General features: G+C 47.3%; 1 long non-coding RNA gene across 1 annotated transcript; it reads left to right on the top strand.

Moving 5' to 3' along the window:
• The first annotated feature begins 5,705 nt into the window (after positions 1-5,705).
• On the top strand, positions 5,706-15,611 carry LOC115031969 (uncharacterized). Its single transcript, XR_003837627.2, has 3 exons — positions 5,706-5,790; positions 7,969-8,316; positions 14,924-15,611. It is a non-coding gene; the product is annotated as an uncharacterized LOC115031969 (long non-coding RNA).
• The last annotated feature ends 6,376 nt before the right edge of the window (positions 15,612-21,987 follow it).

The raw sequence follows: 21,987 nt of genomic DNA, 5'->3' as shown, positions 1-21,987 counted from the left end.
TGTGTGTGTGTGGTCCCTTCTTGAGAGAGAAATGCGGGCTCTCAGAGATGTGTGTCCTTGGCTAGGAAGATTCCAGCCAGGTCAATGATCTCCAAACTGGGGGGTATGCAAAATGATCTGTTAAAGGCAAGAGAAAGAACATTGTATAACATTTACTTACGTATTTACCGTGTTACTTTTAGAAATAGAAATTTGAGAGACCCGTCTCAAAAAACAAAACACCTTTGCTATCCAGACTGGCGCTGATGCTTTATGAGGTCCTGTGTCACAAGGTCAGCGGAGTGCATGCCATAGTGGGCGTGGAAGGACGGTGGAGTCACCTCCCTGTAACCAGAATTCTACTACATACACTCTTTCTACTTACTGGAAGGACTGGATGTCACAAAGTAACTAAAGGAGTCCTCATGGAAGGAAGTGGGGGAGGGACGTTTAAGCATCTTCAGAAATGAGGGCCGAATGCAGTGTCGCCAGTACCTGCATTCGAGCTTGGAAAAATGCCTAAGGTATCACTCCCGTGCCTGTCCGACCTCTCAGCTGCTCAATGACACTGAACCAAGGACAGTGCTGACAAGGTGTACCATCCAAATTCAAGCTTGTCAAACCTTTTGAAACGATAGCAGCCTCTCATTTCTGATGAGCTTGAGGTAATATCAAAGGTCCCCGAGCCTTGACTTTAACAGCAGCTGGTGACATGTGACATGCGTGCTTGTTCATGTCACAGCGGGGATGCAAGCAAAATCAGGCCAGGGCTGAGGAAGTGTGTGCCACAGCCAAGAAGACGACCTTCCTATCTTATCAACTCTTAGAGTTTGTCTGGGGCCAAGGACCGGGTAACTGGACTCTGAAGACTGTTACTGGCAGTGCTCAAGGTACAGACACTCGAACCATGACCCATGGGGACTTTGGTTCTATGAAGGCGAAAGCCTTTCATATCAGCTGTCTTCTGTGGCTTTGTTCTGCCTCGGGACCGTCTGGCACCTGGTACAGAAAGAAAGAGGCTTGAAGAAAAGGAGCCGACACATGTTCACCCGAGCGTGTTCACCTGAGCGAGCGTGTTCTTCGGCCTGCTTGGTGGGGCTTCTCCAGCTCTACCATAGTTTACCGTGCACTTCCTATCCCTGTTCAGTGGGAGGGCCTTCCTCCAAACTATATTCCTCCGTGAAATTCTTTTTTTAGGGACAGCGGATTTAAAAAAGTAATCTTGTGGGATTTGTCCAAGTCTTGACAAAGGAGAAGTTCACACTGGGTGGATTTACTGAGAAGGAATGCAAACTCACCTTTATCATTCCTGTCGAAGCTAGCAGCAGCAGGATTACTTGGGGATGAGTCTCAAAATATGCTGAGTCCTGGACCCTACTCAAGACTGCCTGACTCAGAATCTCTGAGTGGGACCAGGAGGCACATCGACAAACCCACCCCATCTCCCCCAATTCCAAACATTACAAGATAAATTTTAAAACTTTGCAAAGACAAAGTACGCCTCGGTGAGTTCATTTGCCTAGCACGGAGGAAGCTCCAGACTGACTCTCCAAGATTAACCGGATGTAATGGTGCGTGCCTGTAATTCCAGTCCTTGGGAGGAAGAAGAATCAGGAGTTAAAGACTCCATCTAAAGTATGTAGAATAACAAAAGACCAGTAAGATGGTTCAGTGATTAAAGTCACTTGCCACCAAGCCTAATGACCTGAGGAGTTGGATCCTTGGGACTCACGTGGTAGAAGAGAACCAGCTCCCTACAGGTGCCCTCTGACCTCCGCACAATGCCATGTCAAGCACACACAGGCATGCACACATGCATGCACACAAAATAAGTCAATAAATGTGAAAGAAATAAAGAATAGAACTGGAAGAAAAACTTGTAAACAGCTTCTTATCTGGGAGCTGGGGAGATGGCTCAGCAGTTAGGAGCACAGGCTCCTTTTCCAGAGGACCCAAGTTCGATTCCCAGCACCTACCTGGCAGCTCATATCCATTTGTATCTTCAGTCCTTGGGCCTCTGATGGGACCAGGCACACATGTGGTGCACAGATATACATGCAGACCAAACAATACACACCAAATGGCTTTTTACAACCTTATTTTCCCTATGGAATTAGTCAAGCCAGGTAATTTTCTATTCGTTCTAAGCACAAGGAGGCCAGACACCCACCTATTTAGGAAAAGTAAGGGCTGATGGAGTGGAGCTGTGCAGAAGGAGACTCACCTTGCTTATGAGACTGGGCCCTGCCCATTGCCTTCCATGCAGCCCCCTGGACACACAGAGGTCTGAAGGTTAACACGCAGAAGGGTCTGGGCAGAAGGAAGTATTACTAGGCGGAAGAGGCCAACACTCTGAGAGAGACTAAGTCTTTCCTGAAACCACTCCCTTGCCTAGGGAATCTTTGATCAGATCCACCTTCAGAAAGTGACCTTAGAGCACAGGCTTATAGGCTAGCTAATCTAGACACATGAGTAGCAGAAACGATGGGAAATCTCTAGCAAAATACTAGCACAGGGACATGGTGGCCTCAGGGTATGAAAGAAGACTCTAGAATAGAGCCGAGAAAGAGCCCCCCCCCCCACGCCTTCTGGGAGAAGCTTCTATGGTTCTATATCTCCCAGGATTCCACTAAAGTCCTTTCTAGGCCCCGCTCCCCCCACCCCAATGTTCTTCTCTGCTGTAGGTGACTCTAACACACCCATCTGTGCCTCAGCTGTGCCTGGACCTGCCTCTGTCTTAACACACTGTCACCTCCAAGGAATACTGAGATTCTTGGGAATAGGGCCCAAGGTTGGTAAGTCATTGAGAAATGGTGGGGTTTTTTTTGAGTCTGACTTAGTCATTATCACATCACGCATCCTCACGTCCCACTGAAGCATTGCCCTGGTGTCCGTTTGATGACCCACCAGGACACCCTGAGAAGAGTAGATAGGGATGAAGATGGAGAAGCTTGAGTCAGGGCTGCACTCTCAAACCCAGGGCTTCATGGCCTCTTTCCACCCTGTCACTATGGGTCTCCATGTTGACATGATGGGGAAGACCTATGCCAGCAACTAAAGGGCCCCTTTATCTTCCTGCTTGGAGAGGCTGGAAAAGCAACCACACAAGACAAACTAGCCACCACACTCAACCTTGAACAGAGTCCTCCTACGCCCTCACCCTTTCTAGAAGCTGAAACGCTGCCCAATGAGAGTTTTGTTCTTGCTCTTTCTCTCACCTTTCCTGGATCCACCCTCCTGAGCAAGGCAAGTTTCAGGCTGGGCTATGTCATTGGGTTCCCAGGTACGTCAGCAGGTGTGCAGGCAGATGACCATGTCTGTGTTCCTATGCAGATGGTGTTCATCTATTGTTCCTTTCCTCCAAAGAAAGATAGGTCAACAATCTGGGAAAATGGAAAAGATTTTAAACACACGAAGAGGAAAATGTATTTAATCTCCGCACTCAAACAGAGGCAGGAGGATCTTTGTGAGTTCCAGGCCAACCAGAGCTCCATAAGAACTCATGCTATGGTATGAAGACAAACACAGCAAGGCTCCATTTGTAAGAGGTCAAAGTAGTGAATGGTTGACTTTCTTTCTTTCTTTCTTTCTTTCTTTCTTTCTTTCTTTCTTTCTTTCTTTCCTTTGTTTTTTCAAGACCATATTTCTATATAGCCTTGCCTGTCCTGGAACTTGTTCCTGTAGATCAGGCTGGTCTCGAACTTATAGAGATCCGCCTGCATTTGCCTCCTGAGTGTTGGGCTCAAAGGCATATGCCACCAATTTAAACACAAGCCATGTCTTGCCCCATTGCCCAAAGTCCCTACTGACCAGGAATGTGGGCAGGCCCCTCCATGAGAAGTACGTGAGCCTTGTACATCCTTCTCCTTTAGGCTGAGCATGCAATGCCTAATCCTGGCTTTAGGTTAAGAAAAAAAAAATCCTTTGCTGACTTCTTTGAGCAGCGTTTAGATATTGGGAGAGTTGCATATTCATATTACTGTGCTGGTAGCATTCCGGAAGCTAACTCTCAACTTTCAACCCTCCTATCCACACAGCCCTGATATGTGAGTCTGCTCACAGTGCCGAGGGCCACCAAGAAAAGGGACCGACTACATTTCCTTCTCTTAAGACCTTACGAGAGTCTCAGAAAAGCCACTCTGTGGGCACTGAGTAACTGGGCCAAGGTGAGGTCCGCCACTCACTCATCTAGCCTTGAAAGTACCTACAGGAAGGTGACACACTGGGCAGTGATTCCTCCTGAGAGGATGCCAGGGGTGGGAAATGGGAGGCGGGTACCAGGATATTAGAATAGGTCACAACGGCAAACGTTGGAGCTACAAATGGGAATCACACAGCTTGGAATCTGGAAGCTTCCGGCAGAAGGAAGGCAGTGATCCATGGTCCAATACAAACTACAAATGGAGAGTCCAAGGGAGCAGTGATAGCCCTGGCCACCAGGGGGAGTCCGCACGGACTAGAGCCGGGCTTCTCTGCTGCGCTTTCCTGGCCAAGGAGGGGCGGGGCAGGAGCCTGGGTTGAGATCTGGCCTCTGCCGGAGGAATGCGGCCTTTGGCTCGTCCAAGCATTCCAGCTGGCTCAGGAATGTGAACAGGGTGTTCACTGCACGCCCTGGATGCACAAGCTGGTCCTCCTCCCTCCGTTGAACACCAGGCAGGACCTGGTCAGACACCCCACTGAGCCTGCAGAACGGAGCCCTGTCCATCCAAGTTAAGGATGAGGCCTTGGGGGTTTAAGGCAGCGAGACCTGGCTCTAGATCCCTGCAGGGAAGTGTTGAGGCCGATTATGGTTTAAGAAAAACCCAAAGCAATATATTTGGACATTTGGAAAATGGCCATGCCGTGGAAGGAAGCATAGGATTTGTCCTTCTGGGCTACCAGCTTCAAGGGATACAGGCTCGGATTCCCCAGAGTTGCTCATTTTGGGAGACCTGCTGTGTAAGGCAAAGACTGGGACAGGAAGAAGGAAGGCAGATGACCCAGTGAGGGATTAGAGGCTCTCAGAGCAGCCAAGGTGACTGAATACCCAAGGGTAGGTCTCTAATTCAGTCCACAAATATTTACTAATTCTCTTCTCTGAGCCAGAGCCTGAGCTCAATTCTGGGGACAGAGAGGTACTCTCCCCAAGGGACTGGGTCACTAATTGTGACAGCCTGTGATACACTGTGATATGGGTTCTGTGTGTGTGTGTGTGTGTATACACACACACACACACACACACACACACACATATATGAATATATATATATATATGAATAACCAAGATTAGGGGGCAAAGATCCAGGAAGAACCCTTAGGAGATCCTGGAGAGTAACCTGAAAGGCCAATGGGAGTTAGTGTTCTAGACAAAGGGAATCATCTTGCAGATGGAGAGAAAGCACATGGTGTCCGTGGCCATCAAAGGGCCTGCCAAAATGCTCAGCTGAACTACAGTGAAGATGGAGTGTGCTCTCTGCCAACGCATGGTGTTGACTAGTTAATGGAGCTCTGGCTCTGCGTGAGGACTGGGAGCCAGTACACTGCTTTGGGGGTTTTGATGCCCTTTGAGCATGGCACTCTCACTGGTAGGTGTTTGGCAAGTACTGGCCAGTGTCTCAGGTTTTGCCCCATTAAGCAGTTTGGTTTTTCTGTAAACTGCCTGAGAAAAAGGCAGGCTGGGGGCGGGGCGAGGTGTTTTGTTTGTCACTTCCTGGTTTGGGCTGGTTGTGTTCAGGAGAAGAGACTAGTGTGTGACCAGGTTCTCTGAATGGACCCAGAATACACGCAATGGGGAGTTCTAGAAGGGAAAGGGGCCGGGCTCGGAGGTAAAAGGTATGGAGGATGGTTCATGGGCTGGAGACAGGATGCATGAAGCAATGTGCACTGGGGCCAGGAAGGCTGGAGGTGGCAAGGGTCCAGGGAAGGGGTGGGCAGAAGCAGAGGCATAGGCTGAAGGCATCGCTGGGAGGTAGGGACAGAGGAAACCAATGAGGTCAATGCTCTCAGGGATCCAGCTGCAGGGCGGGGCCAGGACTCCTAGAGTGCACTCCCATGCCTACCTGGGGTGGGGGGTGGGGGTGAACCTGAGCAAAAAAAGGACTCCAGGGGATTGTGACTTTTGTGTGTCCCGGATTTAACTGAGTGATGGAAAAGTCAATGTTTATATTCGACATTCCTTGCGGGACCTCCTCCTAGGAATGCGTGGAGACCTACAATCCTCTGTCCAAAGGAAAAGTTGCAGGCCTTGGAAGGGCGCCTCCAGCATTGTTCCTCTGCAAACACAGGAAGAAAGGTTTCCTCTAGCTTTGTGGCGCTCTCGTCGGACCCCTCCCCCAGCCTGGGAGCCCAGGCACAGAGGAGTAGGTGGTCATGGAAAATAAACACCCACCTCTGCTCTCCTGATTTATTTCATGTTCTTAGAATTTCCTCTCTTGGAGTCTGGCTTTGTTATTTTAAGATTCCACATGTCAGCGGGCTGGGGTTGGGAAAATCCCTTACTGTCTAGGCTGTGAAGAGGCAGGTCCACATTGGGAGCTCAGGATGGATGCCCAGGAAGAGAAGTGGCCTGGTTAACGGACCCCAGTCTTCCAGTGGTTCTGAGTCATCCTCTTGGGGGAGGATCTCTGGCTGGGTGTGTGTGCCTCTGCATGAGTGTGTTGCCTTGCCAGTCCCATAGTGGGGACGTGGCAGGGTTTTGGTGCCAACTGTCCAGGGCAGGGCAGTAGTGATGGGTTCATTTCGGGGGAATGATGGGGACGTACAAAAGTGCTTCTAGGTATACCTGGGTATCACTTACGTTGAGCAGATAGCCCTGGTCTACTACAGAATCTGACCCTGCTCACCATAGGACCCAGGCTGTGGCCTTTTCTAGGTGTCACTGTGGCTTCTGCTTCTCTCCCTTCTATTCTGATCCCTGATCACTCCTTAGGAGATGTGTGCAAAACTCTGCCCACACAAGGATCTTAATAATGTCTGAGACTTTCTTACACCTGTGTATTTGTTCACCAATCCCACAAATACTATGGGGTGCCTACTAGGTGCCAAGCAGAGTACTGGGAACTGGACGCACAGAGCCAAACTGGACAGATTAAAAACAAGCGAGCATCCCCACAGTGTGTGGTAGAGCGGAGAATGTAGAGCTGGTGAAAGCCATGCCTTCTTAGTGCCTTCCCTTCATGACCTTTGCCCTCCATTGGACCACCTTTTCCCCCACGCCTTTTACCAAGCCAATCTTAGGTAGATGGCCTTTGTCTGGGTCTTTGTTGAAAGACAAGTGGCCTTCTGAGTGATTAGGGATGGATAAAGTCCAGCCAGATAGGTCTTTGTCGTCGTCTTCTTCTTCTTCTTCTTCTTCTTCTTCTTCTTCTTCTTCTTCTTCTTCTTCTTCTTCTTCTTCTTCTTCTTCTTCTTCTTCTTCTTCTTCTTCTTCTTCTTCTTCTCTTCCTTCTCTTCCTCCTCCTCCTCCTCCACTTCCTCTTTCTCCTCCTCTTCTTCATCCTCCTCTCCTCCTCCTCCTCCTTCTGGTCTCCTTCTCCTCTTCTTCTGTTTTGTTCTGTTCTGTTTTGTTTTGTTTTGTTTTATTTTGTTTGGGAGGGGCAGGGTTGAGAAGGTTTCTCTGTGTACCCCTGTCTGTCCTGGAACTCATTCTGTAAAAAAAGGCTGTCCTCAAACTTAGAGATCTGCCTGCTTACCTCTACCTCCTGATTAAAGGCTTGTGCCACCACTGGTAGAGCTGGGCAGGAATGCAGGCCTGTCAAAGAATCCAAGTGCAGCACAGTCAGTGTGCCTTGCTTGCCTTGGGTGGAAACCACACCTTCTCAATTCCTTTCCTTCATGGCCCCTACCCTCCATTGGATCGACCTTCCCTTGCTGCCTTTATCAAGCTGACCCGAGGTAGATGTACTTGGCCCTGATCTGGACCCTTGTCAAAGACAAACAGGCTCGTGGGTGGCTAGGGAGGGAAAGCACCCACTTAGAAAGGATCTCCAATGTTGTTTTTTGTCCACACAGACACGCTCACCAGATTGGCATGGATCACAGCGATTCCCTCAAGCCTCCATCTGCCTGGAAATGCCTAGTGGTATATTCCTCACGGTCCAGAACCTTCAACCTGTGAGCCAGTAGTTTTAGCTATCCCACCCAGTCACAAACCTTCACCCTGGGGAGGCCACAGAGAGAACAGCGGGAGGCAGAGGCATCCCCATTTGAAACTGCAACCATTCTGAGATTTCTGACCAACTCCCCAGTGGGAGCTCTGTGTAGGCAGAAGAGAGGCTCTGTCTGTCCTGAGAGGTGGCTTGTACGGCTCCAGATCACCCCAGCAGTGTGTGTTCTCTTCTGTCCTCTGAATGCCAAGAGGTAAGGGTGCTCTGGTATGTGAATGCACGAGACTGCACTGCTCAACAATGCCATCCAGCAGTGCAGCGAACTAAGGCTCTGAAGAAATTGCTATGCAAAGGTTCTGCGAAGATCCCTTTAAGGCAGAGCTTCTTAACCTTCCTAATGTTGTGACCCTTATAATACAGTTCTTCACGTTGTGGTGACCCTCAACCATAGTTATTTTTGTTACTACTTCATAACTGTAATTTTGCTACTGTTGTGCATCATAATGTAAATATTTGATATTCAGGATATCTGATATGTGGCCCTTATGAAATAGTCGTTCAACCTCCAAAGGGGACTCGACCCTCAGGGTTGAGAGGCACTGCTTTAAAGGCCTGCGGGATCCTCTTCTCTCTCTCTCTCTCTCTCTCTCTCTCTCTCTGCCTGTGATCTCTGATGCACATGTAAAGCTAGAGTTCTAGTAACCTTCATGAACCATGAAGACAGAGTAGGCAGAAGCCTTGGCAAAAAACAGTGCTTTGGAAAAGAGAGAGAAAAAACCAACAACATTTAACTGCATCAGAGTTGTTGAACTCTTTGTGTGGAAAATGTAGCACAAAGGAAACAAACAAAAAAATTGGGAAGTATTTGCAAATCAGAAGGCAAAAGGCACACACACACACATTTAAAAGTTGATGACTATGTAAGCATGAACATCTAAAAATTGGAAAAATAAATGACTCAGTAGAAATATTGGCAACTGGTACAAGACCCATACAGAGAGCCAAAAAAATTATGAGAAACTACTGGTACTACGGTGATTAAGTCAACATTAATAATAATAATAATAATAATAATAATAAGGCAGGGCACAGTCTCACATCTGCAACCCTGGCTCTTGGGAAGCCATGCCGGGAGGGTCGGGTTCTTTCTCAGCTACAAAGCAAGTTCAAGGAGAGCAGGGTCCACCCTGTTTGTGTTGTACAACTAAACTGATACAAGGAAAGAGAAAGGTAGCAAACCAATCAGGGCCAACGAGATGGCTCAGCCTGCAAAGGTGCTTGCTGCCTAGTCTTGAAACCAGAGTTCAATCCCAGAGAGCCACACGGTGGAAAGAGAAACTGACCCAGCAAGTTTCTCCACAGGCATGCCGTGGCAAGCACACACCACACGCATGCCAGGCATGCGCACAAAATAAATACAATGTAGCAATTCTAATTTAAAACAAAAAGAAATGTAATACCTATTGCTATGGCAACTGATGCATTTGTGGCTAAGGGGAGTTCGGATGCAATGCTTATGGAAATAGACGGTTTTAGACCCTTTCAATAGGCACTCCGTTCAAAGTGTTAGGTAAAACAAATGGCTCAAGAGCTGGAGAAATGGCTCAGTGCTTAAGGGCACATACTTTTCTTGCAGAGGACCTGAGTTCAGTTCCTAGCATAACTTAGCATAACTCACAGCTGCCTGTAACTCTAGGTTTCTTAGGTACTGCACATGAGTACACATACCCCCACAAACACACACACACACACACATAACTAAAATAAATCTCTAAAATCAATGGCCTACTTAAATACTGTGCACATTTTTTCTTATGCACTAATACAAATAATACTAATAATGGATTGATACATTACAGAATACATTAATACAATGAAAATCTATCATTAGTCCTGTGTTCAAATATACACTGAATACATACATGTATGGAGCTGTCAAAAAAAAAAAAAAAAAAAAAAAAAGAATACTCTGGAAAAGCCAGGCGTGGTGGCGCATGCCTTTAATTCCAGCAGAGGCAGAGGCAGAGGCAGAGGCAGAGGCAGAGGCAGAGGCAGAGGCAGAGGCAGAGGCAGAGGCAGAGGCAGAGGCAGAGGCAGAGGCAGAGGCAGAGGCAGAGGCAGAGGCAGAGGCAGAGGCAGAGGCAGAGGCAGAGGCAGAGGCAGAGGCAGAGGCAGAGGCAGAGGCAGAGGCAGAGGCAGAGGCAGAGGCAGAGGCAGAGGCAGAGGCAGAGGCAGAGGCAGAGGCAGAGGCAGAGGCAGAGGCAGAGGCAGAGGCAGAGGCAGAGGCAGAGGCAGAGGCAGAGGCAGAGGCAGGTGGATTTCTGAGTTCAAAGCCAGCCTGGTCTACAAAGTGAGTTCCAGGACAGCCAGGGCTACACAGAGAAATGCTGTCTCAAAAAACAAAAACAAAACAGAACAAAACAAAACAAAAATACTCTGGAAAAAAAAAACACAGAAATCCATCACTAGTTTAATTCTTTCATTCGTTTCTTAAATTATTTATTTGTTTTATTTATTTAAGTAATTTATTTATTTGTATCTGGGTCGATCTTCTGCCTGCATGTATGTTTGTGTACCACATGTGCTCCTGGTGTCCACGGAGGTCAGAAGGGGGCATCAGATCCCCAGGAACTGAAGTTACAGATGTTTGTGAGCCGCCATGTGAGGGCTGGAACTCAAACCTGGGTCTCTGACAGAGCAGTCAGTGCTCGGCACTGCTAAGCCCCCTTTTCATTTTTTTTTTAACGGTGCTGACAGTTTCTTCTTCTAAAATTATTTGTGTGTGTGTGTGTGTGCGCGCGCGCGCGCGTGCGAGCGCGCATTTGTACAGGAAGCTCATGGAGGCCATAGGGGGTCAGGTCACCTGGAACTAGAGTAACAGATGGTCGAGTCACCACGTAAGTGCTGGATACTGAACCTGGGTCTTCTTCAAAAACAGGGAGTAAGTGCCGTTTTTGGAGGAAGGGGGTTCCAGATAGGGTTTCTCTGTGTAGTCCTGGCTGTCCTGGTTCTCAGGGACCTTCCTGCACCTGCCTCCCTGGTGCTGGGATAACGGTGTGCACAGCCACTGCCTGGCTTGTACAGCATTCTGATACCTGGAGGCGTGGCATTTTATTTGAGCATAGCTTATGAATGGACATAATTTGTTTATAATTTCTGGACACTGTGAACAATACTGTGACAAAACTACAATCCCTATCAATATCTACACAATATTATCATTGTAGTTATTGTAGAATACTGATATAGATTTGTGTGAACTCTATAGTCCTATATGTGTGTCTTATTGGTTTATGTTCTCTAAGGATCAGTCATTTGAGTTTCAAGAGATTTATTTGAGGAACATTTTCTATGAATGAATAATGGACAGGTTCATTCTTGAGTTTGTGACATACTTAAAGATATAACTGTGTACATATGCTTGTATATAAATATTTGTGTGAGCATGTGTACATGTGGTTATGTATGTGCAGATATTCTTGTGGAAATATGAAATACACATACATGTGGACCATTATGTACACAGATAGATTTGCATATGCATATAAACTCATATATATATATATATACATACATATATATATACATGTATGTATATATATATGCTGCGTGATTATTTAGAGAGATTTAGAGAAAAATATGGAAGGATATACACACATTTCACAAGAACCCACACAGAAGAAGAAAAGATCGGACAGAAATGCCATAAATCCCAGGCTGCCACACTCAATTCACATTTGGATCATTCTCAGTGTTAATAAAATTAATTCCTGCCATTATCTGGTATGGCCATGCCTGTAATCTCAGAAGGCTGAGGCAGGAGAATGGCTTGAACCCAGAAACTCAGGTCTAGCCTGGGCAAATTAGCAAGACCAACATTTTAAAGATAAAACAAAGCAGCTGGGGAGATGGCTCAGCAGTTAAAAGCGCTGTACTTGTGGAGGACCCAGGTTCAGTTCCCAGCACCCACATGGGGGTTCACAACATCTGTAACTTCTGGATCTCACACTTTCTTCTGGTCTCCAGGGCACTAGGCGCCCACATGATCAATCTACATACATGCAGGCAAACACTCATACACATGGAACAAAAATCAATACATCTTTTAAAAATATAATAAAAATAATATATTTTTAAAAATCACATCCAGGCCTTGCCCAGCCTGTCTTCATTTGCTTGCCCGAGGAGGTGTGTGAGGGGCAAATTTGCAACCCCCCCCCCCCGGTGGGAAAAATGTAGAGGAGGAAACTGATGGGGGGCCTGAGTCACCCTCATCATCTGCACTTTTCTAGGGAGGCGACCACACTGCGGTGCCCAGGGCAGCACTGTGACTCACACGTGAGGCTTGCGTCCCACCTGGCCCCACCCTCGAGCCCTACTTCCCAGGTCCAAGTTCCCAGGCAGCTTACCACGCCCAGCACGGGCAGAGGGCGGGTCTCCAGTGAACGCGCCTAGGGCTTAAATCTGAGCTCTCTCCCTTTTGAAAGTATCCACATACTCTTTAAAATCGTAGACTGAAATACTTCAAAAGAAGCTCCCTCCCAGTTCACAGTTCCTTCACGAGAGCAACCCGGGTTAGTCTTTCCTGTGCAGGGATATTTTAATACTGAGGGAGGGAGGGTGAGGGGGCATAAATCAAGTTATAAATCCACAACCCTGAAAAATGCGGGAGCAATGTAGTTTCGAATTTGGAATTCAAGGAATGAAGGAAGCGCGGTGTTCTGTGGATTGTGCCACACTCTGTGATAAAGCACTAATATTTCTGCACCAGTAAGATAAATCCATAATCAGCCTTCAGTCCGTTGAATTTAGCTTTTGCTACAAATCATCCTTGTGCCGTTTTTAAAAATTCGAGGTTTTTGAATTTTGTAATTCTGGATAAGATGCACTTGAGTTTGTACTACCCTGCTTCTTATTCATTATTGTGATGGTTTTAGCTGTCCGGTGCTGGGAATTAAGCCCATATCCCTTTCATGTGCTAGATAAGCACCCCACCTCTGTGCTGCATCTGCCGGCCTTTTGTTTTTTGTTTGTTTGTTTGTTTGTTTTGTTTTTTTTTGTTTTTTTTTTGCGACAGGGTCTCTTGTAGCTCAGTCAGGCCTTGAACTCCTGATCTACTAGCTGCTACGATATAGGCATGTGGCCCTCTCTCCCCTGCCTGCTTACAGATATTTAGAGCAGCGTGCTGTGCACATTGAACAGAAATTAAAAAAAAAAAAATGTTCACTCACCATTTCTTTCCTATCAGTCGAGTATGTTATTTCACACACACCTGAATTAAGCTAGCTGCCTGTGCCATTTGGATTGGTTCTACGCAGCAGCCTCGGTGCTTCACTGAGTGGCACTGGAAGGTCAGCACATGTGCAAGGGTGTCTGTTGGGTAGATTCCTAGCAGTCAAATAGCTGGGGCAATTAATAATAAGGATCATTAACATTTGCATAGTAATTTCTGAAAGCTGGGATTTGCCGTAAGTACTCTACAACAATCGGTGCGTCATAACGCTTGACACCAGCTTGAGAGCTGTGCGAACTCATACCATTTTGCAGATGAGAAGAATCCAGGCTCGGGGAAGTGAAATGACTGGCAGAGCTGGGACTCAGACCAAGGTGTCTGACTCCAACTCACATTCTTAATGATCACATTCTTCTGCCTTTTGAAGACCGTGGGAATTTGGAACGTAGGGACAGGTTGCCAAATCGTCTTCCACACGGCTTTGTCAAGTCATGCTCCTGACCCAGCCCGTGAGCTGCTGTTACCCCGGCGACTCAGAGCCAAATCAAACTTTTTGATCTTTGCCAATCTGATAGCGGTATCTATCTCGCTGTTGCTTTAGCTTGGATTTCTTTTGCTGGGAGTCAGATTGAGTGTCTCATCATCTGAGAGTCTGGCCTTTAAGTTACTATGGGGTCTTTGCCTGTTCACGACTGTAACTTGTGCTGAGTTTATGTCTTAGGAAGCTAAGCCCCCAGTGACTCAAGGTACAGATATTTGATGAAGCAAACATTTACCTTTTAATTTTATTCCTGGTGGGCTTGGGGCGGAGTGTTTTTCAAAAGACACACAAAAGCAAAAGGAAAGGCTAGGGCCATATAGCTCAGTAAGTGAAGCACTTCCACTGTAAGCATTATGTCCCGAATCTATGTTTAAAAACAAAACCAAACAGACAAACAAGCAAACAAAAAAACAAAACAACAACAACAACAAAAACAGGCACGGTAGACCATGCTTGTGATCGTAGAACCAGAGAGACAGAGATAGGCAGAATCCTGTGGCATATTGCCATCCCAGCCTATACAATGACTCGGGCAGTTCCAAGCCAACGAGAGAGACCCCGTTCTGAAAACAAGATGGATAATGCCTGAGAAATAACACCCATGGTTACTCTCGATCTCCATACGCACATGTGTGCACACATATATGCATTCTCCCTCACATGGGGAAGAAAAGAAAAAGGACTCAGGGCTGGGAAGAAGGGAGAGGGGGGGTCAGAGCAGCCCCCTAGAGAGATGCCTCTGCCTACTGAGGCCCGAGAAAAGTAAAATGATGCAACATGAAAATGGCCCCTGTTGTTCAACTCACAGGGATGACCTACTTGGCCAGGAACCCAGGCGAAAGGTCTTAAACACAGGCACTAAGACATCTTATTCAGATGCAGAGCTCAGAGACATCTTCAGTCAATGCTTGCCTCCAGAATAGGACTGCCCATTGCAAGCCTGCTGTCTGCTAACAGCCCAGTCTCTTCTTTACATCCATCCAACACTGGACTCCTCTAACGGCCACGAGAGACGGGCTGAGCCTAGCAGGTCTGTGGAGTCCAATGACTCTCTCTAATCCTGTTTTCTGCCTCTTTCATTTACAGATGACTCCACTCACTCCTTAAGACATCTTGAATTCCTAACTCCAGCTCATCTGTTTCCCAGAAACCCCAGCAGCTCTAACTCCTAAAGCATGTTCGCAAAAACATTCCAGGCTAAAGATTCTTTGGCTTGTTTTCTGTTGGATAGTGACTGTTAATGTCCTTGGGCTTCCTCATAAAGTACAGGTGTTGGCCCCTGTGCAAGAGCAACTGAGAGTGGATCTCCTGGCATTTGGGAGCCACCAATTCTCATACTAGTTTAGGAGCTCAGGGATATGGAGCTGGGGTGACTGAGATCTTTGCATGTATGTCTTGGGTAAGATCGGTGAGAGGACATTCAATACCTGCCCCCATGGAGCCACAGGTGACTTCTTTGAAAGCCACAGGAAGACCTGGAGGTATCAGCAATCCTTTCTCAGCTTGCTGTAGCATCTTAACTGGTCCTCCATCCCGTGTCTAGGACAGTATAATTCCTCATACAACTTCTCACTCAGGATGGTGAAGTTTGGATGGTGAAGCCTAGAATCCACCCCTCTAGTCTGTGACTCAAAGCCATTCAGCCCAGGTTGTCTGCCTGCCCCTGCGCCAGGGCCACATCCACCCCCTTCTCCCTCCACTCAGAACTCACAGGAACATTTGCATTCAGGTACTATAGGGGACCATTCAGGTTCTCAGTTGCTTTTTGCCTAGCACAGCAGGTCTCTCTCTGGCTGCAATACCCCATTTCCCCCTGCTCTTAAACACTCAGTCCATTTACCAGTTTCTTGGGTGCTCCTTTTGAAATAAAGAGAGCAGATATAAATGTATGAGTTTGGGATACCACACTGAAGTTTCTTCAAGTGACTGCAGCAAATACCGGACGTTGTTTTAACAGAAAACAGCCTCTATCACCCACACTGCCGCATGGAACTGCCCACCCTGTCTTTGAAGATGATCAGTGCAGAAAGATATCTAATCCAGGGTTTAGTTATGTGAGCTGTGCCTGTGTTCCCTGGAGAAAGTCCAAGAGTCACGGCTTGGCCATTCTTTCTATATTCCCCTATACTGCACACACCCGTTGCCATGACCCGGGTTATTCCTGGACAGTGAGTTTGTATTCCTGTTCATTTGTTGTTTTTTTGGTTTGGTTTGGTTTGGTTTTTCGAGACAGGGTTTCTCTGTATAACCCTGGCTGTCCTGGAACTCACTCTGTAGACCAGGCTGGCCTCGAACTCAGAAATCCGCCAACCTCTGCCTCCCGAGTGCTGGGATTAAAGGCGTACGCCACCACCGCCTGGCTGAGGCTGTTCATTTGTATTGGACATTTTGTCAACTCTCCCATCACGGTTGCTTGAAATGTCTGATTGCCTTAGTATGCAAATCACCCAGGAAATACAGAGCATGCGATGTGGCTTACATGGATGTAGGAGGTAGGTCGGCTGGTGTCAAGAAATCATAAGTGGCACCATAGGACCTGCCCCAATGGGTATAGTCGGCTTCACTGGACAGGCAAATGCCTGCCTGCTGGTAGCTACACGTGGTCATAAGCCTGGGTCCTAGGTGACTGTAAACCTCGGATGGCTACGCTCACTGCAGCTGGGTGGTCAGCAGGGGAAGAGGGTTGCAATGGGTATAAAAGACAGTAGGCAACTGCAGAATTTGAGAATCAGTCCCGCAGAGAAAAGATGGCGGGTGAATCACTCAGGCGGTTCCTACATTTAATATCTTCAAAGCACTGATTCTCCTGCCTTGATGAATATTGTAATTATAGGGATGTTTAAAAAAAAATCCTGGTGCCACCTTGGAGGAATTGGGTTAAATTGGTTATGGTGCATAAAGTATACTGTCATCCTTAAGAGCTTTCTAGATGGTGGTGTGGTAGGGCTGAGAACCTCTGCTTGACAGGAGGTTCCAACTCTAGGGAGGCCCTGTCTCCCTTCAACCCTTTAGCGCTCACACCTGCTGGGCTCCCACACTTCTGAGACATGCCTCTCATTCCTCCTCCCAAGCCTCGGGACCTTGCTGATCCCAGTCACACACCTGGCCTCAAGTCCCCGGGAGCATTTCTGCCTGGTTCGCATTCAGACAGACACGGAACAGCGAGCTGCTTCGCTGTACTGCTCCCTTCAGAGCCTCAGTGGGCAAGGTTTCTGTGGCACGCGTGTCTAACTTCCCTAGGTGCTCAGCCACCCCAGCAGCAGAATGGAGGACCTGTGTGCTGGCCCCAGAGGCAGTACCAGGAAGGAATTCTTCTCCCTCTGCCTTTCCTGGCGTGGCCGTCTGAGGCTGCCTGGACTACTGAGTGGTCTCAGGAATGCTGCTTTCTCAGTTCAGGGAATTCAGTAGGTGTGGTTTTTGGCCACCAGCCACTGTAGCCAGCAGGGAACACACACACCAGTGACAGGTTTGACCCTACCTTCCTTTCCAGCTGGGTGGCTGGCCATAGAATCATCTGCTAGAAAGAGGATATAGGATTTAGAATTTTTGGATGAGAAAGAGAGCATATCTGGGGTTTACTATCAAGACAGGCAATAAAACAGTTTTGACCTAAGGGCCTTTTTACTTGGTTATTTATTTTTTAAAATGCTGTTGTAGACTGCCCCATGGCCCAGTAAATAGTAACTTCACACTCATCAGCACAGGGGCAACCCTAATTGGATTCAGTGACAGAAGAAGAAGAAGAAGAAGAAGAAGAAGAAGAAGAAGAAGAAGAAGAAGGAGAAAGAGAAAGAGGAGGAGGAGGAAATAAAGAATATAAAGTTGAGAAAGATGTGTTGGAGGAGTTAGAGTGAGAGGTGGATATAATTGAGATAAACTATATACCTGTATAAAGCTCTCGAAGGATAAATAAAAATATTATTGATGTTGATTTTGAAATGATATGCCTTCTCAATTAAAAGAAAAATCTCAACGGCAGTGTACTGAGGGGAGGGAGGAACTTGGGGGGAGGGGGCAAAAACAGAACCCCAGAAATCTCAGTCAACTAGAAATGTCAGTCCCTAGCACATGGCAGATGGAGGCTGGAATATAAGAAGGTTCTCTTCATAGAGAGTTCGAGGCCAACCTGGGCTACAAAGGAGAAGATGAAAAGAAGAAAGGGAAGAGGAGAAGAAAAAGGAGAAATGCTAATTGCCAACCCGGTGGGTATAGCGTAAGCTTTTCTCATGAATGCTGTGAAGCTAACTTCTGCCTGTTTATAAGAGTGCTTATCCGGTCAGGGGCTGCTTAAGTGGTCTTGGAAAGCAATCAGACCTGGGCTTGCGTAAGCCCTGAAGTGACTCTCACAAATGGACCCTTTAGAAACTCACTACCACCCTGCCTTCTTGGAAAAAAAAAATATCTGGTGCATCCCATCTCAGAACCCGGTCCAGGGAGGCATGCCTATGCCGTGGCTCATCTTCCTTAGTTCCCCAGAGGCCTCAGAGCAATCTTCTCTGTTGCTTCACAGCTCTTTAACTATGCTAAGAATGTGAGCCATTTCCCACGAGGCTGGCAACCATGAAGCAATTTGGAGCCCAACCTCCCCAAATATCTGCTTTGCAAACACATAAAGCAGAGAGGCATCCTGAAAATGTGATCTTCGGCCCATCATCACCTTGGGCGTTTGCGCTGGCCTATTCGCCTTGCCTAAAGTGCTTCTGCTTCCAGAAAGCAGAACTTTCTAGAAGGGGCTTTCTCAAGAGAATGTGCATCAAGCTTGGCAGGGAGTTTGCTCCCATCCCAGTGCTGGGAGCATGGCTGACTTGGTGTCGTTCTCATTGGTCCTTGTGTGCAGGGACATGTCACCACCAGCAAGATACTACCTTGGTGCCTTCCAGTTTTGTGGCCTGTGTGCATGGGAACAGACCAGGCCGGGCCTATAAGAGGGAAGCACAGGAGATGCAGAGAATTTGGGGCCTTCCCAACACTCTTAGTACGCTCTGTTACGATAGAGCAGGTCGAGTCAGGTTCCAGTGACCTACATAACCTTCCAGACAGGGCAGGTGAGAGCCCTGCTTCCCAGAGCAGGGTTGGGTGGAGACAATTTACCATGCTGAGGCATTGAATGCTCACTGATGGCTGACTGACTCATACGTCGTCTACAGGGTGGACTGGTGTGTAAAAGTGATTTTATTATTATTTTTAATTGAGACAGAGACGCATACTACAGTCCCACATGGGACTGGAATTCTTTGTAGGACATGCTCACTGAGGATTTGTGGCCAATCCTCCTGCCTCTATGTCTGGAATGCTGGAATTATAGGCATGCACCACTCCGTTCAAGCAAAAGTGATGATTATAAAGACTAACAGCATTATAAACATTAAAATACAGTGATAAATGAACAACCATAAAAATACATGATAGTTTTTGGCACCAGAACAAGAAATGAATTAGAAGGAGAATTGTAAAAAGGTTACCCTGGAAGTGTAGTTCAAAGGTAGATAACTTCTCTAGAACACACAAGGTTCCAACCCCAGCAATGCCCCTTTCCCCAATAAAAATTAACCAGTGTCTGGTGGCCCACATCTGTTATCTCAGTTGAGGCTGAAACAGAATTGCCATGAGTTCGATGCCCTTGAGGATACAGAGTGAGTCTCAGGTCAGTCAGAGCTACAGAGTAAGAGGCTGTCTCAAAAACCAAACTAACAAAAAACACTAGGTAATGGGCTAGGGATGTAGGCCAGTTGGGAGAATACTTGCCAGGGTACATGAGGCCTTGGGTTTGGTTCCCAGCACTGTGGGTATGCGGTACATATCTGTCATCCCAACACCTGAGAGATGCAGAGGGATGCTCACAGTTCTTGTTAGACTAAGTGAAATCAAAGCCAGCTGTGGCTCCATGAGACCCAATCTTAATTACCCAAACACATGTAGACAGAGTAAATAGAGGTTGCTGTATTGCCATGGTGTGATTCGAGATCTTAAGCTTTTGAAAGAAGGCCTCTGCTTTCAAGTCAGTCGGATGGGAGTCTGTGGCTTAGCTCTTCTTTGTGTAGGAATGACCTTGACAGATACCCTAATCTCATCCATGCAATGGGTTCAGTAATTCCTGCTGTACAAGATTCTCACAGCAGTCAGGCAGGCAGTGCCTTTTCTCCCTCAGCTTCCTCTCTTCCTTCCTGCCCCTACATACCTCTCACCAATAAGAGAAGCCTTCAGTTACCCTACACAGGGTCCACAACTGAGACTCAGTTGAGTCTACCAGAGGAGAGGTGCACGCTTCTGCTTATATCCCAGCATGGCTAGAGCTTGGGTGCTTCGGTGGGGGATGCAGATAGCTGGACCCTAAAATACGGGCAGGGCTGGGCTCTCGTTGCCCTAGATTGCTGAGTATAGCAACGGCATGTCCTCCAGCCTCTAGCAAAGTTGCAAAGCCCTTTGTAGCTGACTTGTGGGGTGTGGTTTGGAGGTAGCTTGGCTGACCTTCTCCCAGCTCTTCTCCTTTAGCCTGACCTCAGCTCTGCTTTTCACCTTTAAAATATTTTTTAATTGGTAAATGCAAATTGTGTATCTTATGGTCTATGGCATTTGGAAACATGCAGTTGTTGTAGCCAAACTGAGCTAAGGAACATAGATCCTGCCTCACGTCGGGTTTTTTTGTTTAGCTTACAATGGTAACGATGGAAATGGATTCTCTCAGCAGTTTCCAGGATAGGATGACTGGTCATAATCACTCAGTTCTACTGGGCTGTGGGTTTGTAGGCTAGAGCAGCAGCATCCTGACTCAGCTACAGAGCTCTGTTATCACAGGCACAGAGGCAGATGAAAGGGTTCCCCAAATCTGAGTCACAAAAAAACCCGGAGAGCCAAGATACTATCTTGATGCCAAGCAGGCATACCCTTTTCCAAAGATGTAGTATTTTCACCAGGTTGTGCTGGTGCACACCTTAAATCCCAGCACTTAGGAGACAGAGGCAGGTGGATCTCTGAGTTTGAGGTCAGCCTGGTCTACAGAGTGAGATCCAGGATAGAAGTAGTAGCTATATGATGGTGGACCAGATGTGCATAGAGAGAGGAGCTCACAGAGACATGCTATAAAGCAATAGTTCAGGGGGTGTCCCCATCTGCCTTAAGTGGCCCACTGACATGAACATTTGTGTCTGCTCCTTTTTCTTCCAAAAACCCAAACACCTGAGAAGTTGTCATTTGCAGCTGGGGAGAAGCAGAGTGTTCAGAGAGAGCAGCATGATAGAGGCAGGGGGACTCAGAGCTCACATGGTCTTCAGAATTCAAGTAGAACTATGAGTGTGGAGGAGAGTAAGGACGAGATGGGGTGTTAGAGAGAGACAGAGAGAGAGAGAGAGAGAGAGAGAGAGAGAGAGAGAGAGAGAGAGAGAGAGAGAAACAGAGAGAGACAGAGAGAAAGACAGACAGAGAGAGAGAGACAGAGAGAGACAGAGAGAGACAGAGACAAAGAGAGGGACTGAGAGACAGAGAGGGACAGAGAGACAGACAGAGACAGAAAGAGAGACACAGACGCAGAGAGAGCCAGCGACAGAGAGAGAAAAAAGGGGGTTCAGGGTCAATCTCTGAAGTCAAACACCACAGAGAAAGCAGAGAGAGAGAAGAGACAGAACTGAGGCGAGGCCCTTCCTGGCAAGGCTCCCATGGCCTCCTAAGATGGACTCTGTTCATCTTAAGTGCTGTCACCTTCGAAGTTTAGACTGGACACCCTGGGCTTCTCACCCAGCTTGCTGACTGGGCTTAGAGTCCTCTGTTACACAGCTGTTTCTATCTGTGATGTTTGCTTGTTTGTTTGTTTTTTGAGACAATCTCATTTTGCAGCTCTGGCTGGCCTGGAACTCCCTGTGTAGATAGGCCTATGTAGGTCTCCCAGATATCTGCCTGCCTCTGCCTCCCAAGTGCTGGGATCAAAGGCACGCAACATCAAGCTCGGTTCTGCAACTTTTTGAAGGGCTCCTGTTAGACATTCCAAACTTTTCCTGGACCCCTTCCCTTTTGCTCTCTTTGTAGAATGCCAATCCTAGTGTTCCCTCCATCTTGAACCCCAGTTAATCCCACAGACCTGAGCCTCCTGTCTCTTTGTCTGATGGAAATACAATCACTAGAGCCATTGTTAGGAGCTCTGTGCACTGTCCATTCAA

This window comes from Mus caroli, unplaced genomic scaffold (assembly GCF_978045245.1).
Source record: "Mus caroli unplaced genomic scaffold, Mus_caroli_1 scaffold_11, whole genome shotgun sequence".
Taxonomy (NCBI): Eukaryota; Metazoa; Chordata; class Mammalia; order Rodentia; family Muridae; genus Mus; species Mus caroli.
Note: the sequence above shows the minus strand (reverse complement) of the source record. Positions and strands in the feature narration are given on the sequence as shown.